The sequence below is a fragment of the Chlorocebus sabaeus genome, chromosome 16 (assembly GCF_047675955.1).
Source record: "Chlorocebus sabaeus isolate Y175 chromosome 16, mChlSab1.0.hap1, whole genome shotgun sequence".
Taxonomy (NCBI): domain Eukaryota; kingdom Metazoa; phylum Chordata; class Mammalia; order Primates; family Cercopithecidae; genus Chlorocebus; species Chlorocebus sabaeus.
This window is the reverse complement of record NC_132919.1, coordinates 42,861,901-42,866,043: the sequence shown is the minus strand read 5'-3', so window position 1 is coordinate 42,866,043 and position 4,143 is coordinate 42,861,901. Positions and strand designations below refer to the sequence as shown.

Here is a 4,143-nt window from a genome sequence, read left to right as displayed (position 1 = left end):
ACTGGTCAGATCTCGGACTACACTAGGCAGCTCAGAGACCTCTGCTGTTATCTGCCACATTGCATCTCAGTCTCTCAGAGTTGCAGTGTGGGGGGCCTTGTTCATTGTGTTAAAGTCAGTGGTGACACTGAAAGCCACACCAATCTCATCAGTCCTAGCATAGCATCTTCCAATTGACCCAGAGGAATCATCTACTTTGTGAGACAACCTGTGCCTGGTCAGGGCTTCCAGTAATTCCTTGACAAATGGCATGAACTCCTGGTTTTGGCTCAGTGAGAGGGCATAACATTTGAATAGAGTGACTATAGCAGGGAAACTGAGGAATGTTCTCTGTTCATCTCCTTCTCTTACATGGAATGTATGTTCATGATCCTGCTCAGACTGAAGGAGGGTTCAGTTACATTCAGAATAACTTCTTCCACATAGAGTGTTTTCTGGAATCTCATCATGTTTGGCCACATCTTTTGTTAACTGAAATGTTTTCCCTTCAGTTTCAGTTGTAAATTCCCCTTTCTCATTCAACAGCATCTCAATTTCTGTAATGTAACATTCATCACAAATGGCGAGATACTCCATTACCAGTTTTGCATCCTTCTTATATGCTTTACCAACTGCTCCATTATTGGGTGTTAGGTAGACCGCTTCATATTCCTTCCTTATAAATTGAGACTCTGCACTCAAACAAATGTCTTGGTTATTTACATAGTTTGGATACTAACCTATTATTTGTCATACACATTGCAAACATCTTTTTCTGGTCTCTCCTGCGTTAACTTTATGTTTTGTGCTTACTTTGGCAGCACATATACTAAAATTAGAATGATACAGAGAAGATTAGCATGGCTCCTGTCTGTGCAAGGATGACACGCAAATTCATGAAGTGTTATCTCTATTTTTTATTTTGTCATTTTAACATTTTCTTTTTGTCATTAGTCAAATATATCAAACCTTTTCTTTATTTTAATATTTTTAGGCATATTCTGTTCAAAAACTTTTTCTTTATGGGTTTTGATTTTTTATGTCTTCCTCTCCCAATGTCATGAAGATATTTTCCACTAATTTAGAATCTTTTCTAAATGTTTAGAAAGTTTGCTTTTCAGATTAATGTTTTTAATTCATATGGAATTCATTCTTTTGCATGTGGCTTGATACAAGTATGTACCCACTTTTATTAACTTCCAAATGGATAGCCAAGTGTCCCACACCATTGACTGACTAGTCTTTCCTTTTCCCACTGATTAGTAACACTGCCAAATCTCCATATGTGTGTAGTTTGGATATTGGTTCATTTGTCTATTGCCATGCCAATATGACAGTGTTTTAACTATTGTGATTTAAAATAAGTCTTGATGCTTAGTCAGGCAAATCCTTCTCCTTGTTTATCTTCACAATATTCATGTTTCTTCTTGTTCCCTTATTCTTCTATGTGAATTTTAAAACTAGCCTGTTAATGCCATGAAGAAAACCTTTGGAATAATATTTATGTGATATACAATGTTTTAATCCCTTCATTTTAAATCTTTCTGTGTCCTTACTTTCAGGCATGTCCTTTGTAAACAGCATCTATTGGGATAGAAAGCAGTACAATCTAGGCTGGGCACGGTGGCTCAAGCCTGTAATCCCAGCACTTTGGGAGGCCGAGACGGGCGGATCACGAGGTCAGGAGATCGAGATCATCCTGGCTAACACAGTGAAACCCTGTCTCTACTAAAAAAAAAATACAAAAAAACTAGCCGGGCGAGGTGGCGGGTGCCTGTAGTCCCAGCTACTCGGGAGGCTGAGGCAGGAGAATGGAGTAAATCCGGGAGGCGGAGCTTGCAGTGAGCCGAGATCTGGCCACTGCACTCCAGCCTGGGCGACAGAGCGAGACTCTGCCTCAAAAATAAAAAATAAAAAAAAATAAAAAAAAAATAAAAAAGAAAGCAGTACAATCTAATAGTTTGTCTTTTCAGAGGAAAGTTATGTTTATTAACATTTATTGAGGTATATTTATGCTGCTTTAAAAAATCATTTTACCTTGTGTTTTCTATTTCTTTGCCTTCTCCCTTCCCTTTTTTCTTCCTCCGTTTCTGCCATCTATATGATTAATCGCATTTTACTTATTTCGTTTTTTGCTTCTCTGTAGAAATTTTACATTCTATTTCCATTCTTTTAGTAGTTGCCTTTACACTTTAACATATATACATTGCAAAGTCTAAAATAAATCAATGTCTTTAATCTCTTTTTAAACAGTAAAAGATTCTTAGCTTCATTCCATCTTTATTTCCAAGTTTTGGTTCCTTAGTTTGAACTGTTTTTCATCACCTCCACCAACATTGGTCAATATTATTTTTTAAATACCAATACTTAACTTTACTCATGTTTGCCAATTTTTTTCTTTTCCTTGCTTCTTTAATCCACCTCTTTACATCTAGGTTTTGGGTTCTTTTAGCTGAACTATATTCTTTAGAAGTAGTTTAAGTGAGGACTTAGAAACTCAGTTTTGTATTTTTTTTTTTTTGCCTGAAGATATATTTACTTTGCCCTCTTTTTTTTTTCATGAGAATTTAGTTGAGTGTACAAATATAGATGGCCAAATATTTTTCATTAACTCTTTGCAGAAATTGTTCCATTGTTTTCTGGTATCTATGATAATGAATGGGGAGACTTTTTGATGTAATGGCCATTCTTTTTGAGTAATATCCTTTCTCTATGGATATTTTCTCTTTGCATTTCATATTTTGTTACTTCCCTATAGTATATGTAGGAGAATTTTGTTGTTCTTTTCAGTGCTAGGAATAATCTTTTAATGTGAGAATTTAAGTCATTCTCAAGTTCTGAAAAAGTTATTATTCAATTTCTATTTCAATATTGCTTTTCCCCTCACTTTCTGTGTTCTCCTACAATTTCTTTTAGACCCATTTGGGCTTGTCTATCTCTCTACTTCAGTTCTCTTAACTCTTTTTTCTCTTTCTTTTTTTCTTTCCTTCCTTCCCTTCCTTCCTTCCTTCCTTCCTTCCTTCCTTCCTTCCTTCCTTCCTTCCTTCCTTCCTTCCTTCCTTCCTTCTTTCCTTCCTTCCTTCCTTCCTTCCTTCCTTCCTTCTTTCTTTCTTTCTTTCTTTCTTTCTTTCTTTCTTTCTTTCTTTCTTTCTTTCTTTCTTTCTTTCTTTCTTTCTTTCTTTCTTTCTTTCTTTCTTTCACAAGGTCTTGCTCCATCATCCAGGTTGGAGTGTAGTGGCACAATCACAACTCACTGCAGCCTCAGTATCCCAGGCTCAAGAGATCCTCCCACCTCAGTCTCCTGAGTAGCTGGGACTATAGGCACGTGTCATCATGCCAGGCTAATTTTTAAAATTTTGTTGTAGAGATGGGATCTTGTTATGTTGCTCAGGCTGGTCTCAACCTCCTGAACTCAATCAATCCTCCTGCCTTGGCCTCCCAAAGTGATAGGATTACAGGCATGAACCACCATGCAGGCCTTAACTTTTGTATTTTCCATTTTATTGCCACATATAATGCATTCTAACATCTTCATCAGCTCCATTTTCTAAATCATTAATTATTTCCTCAGCTATGAATAATCTGCTTTTGGCCCAACCATTAAATATGAAGGTTTGTGTGTACTTATTTCAGTGACTATGTGTTCATTATGAAGATTTCTATTTGGTTAAAAAAATGTTTTTAATTATTAAATTAAAACAACAGTTTAAAATATTTTAATAATGCATTGTGTTTATGCTTCTTCTCTCTTTAAATATAAAAACATTTATTTAACATTTTTATACTGATTTATTTGCCATTTTCTATTGCAAATTCCTACTATTTGTTGCATCTTCTGACTTTCTTTTATGTGGCTTATTAACTCGTGTGGTTCAAAATTATTTTCTGTAGTAAACTCATTCTTAGCAAAAGTCGAGTCTCCATGACTTGAGATCTATCTTCTTCTTTATAGGATGATTTGCGTTTGCTTCTTCCAAATCTCAGTGGATTTTTACCAATTCTGGATCTTTTTTTGGTGATAATTTCTTGGCTTCAAGTGTCCCACCAGTTGGAGTGTGTCAATTTAAGGCCAATGATTTCTTATGAGTCTAAACTTTTAGCCATGACACCTGATGGGTAGCTTTCTTACTGTGTATCCAGGCCAATAGAGGAGTATTTCGAGTC

General features: G+C 35.7%; 1 non-coding gene across 1 annotated transcript; it reads left to right on the top strand.

Annotated features, from left to right (window-relative positions):
- Positions 1–784: 784 nt before the first annotated feature.
- Positions 785–895, top strand: LOC119622262 (U6 spliceosomal RNA). The gene has a single exon (XR_005238925.2). It is a non-coding gene; the product is annotated as a U6 spliceosomal RNA (small nuclear RNA).
- Positions 896–4,143: the final 3,248 nt, after the last annotated feature.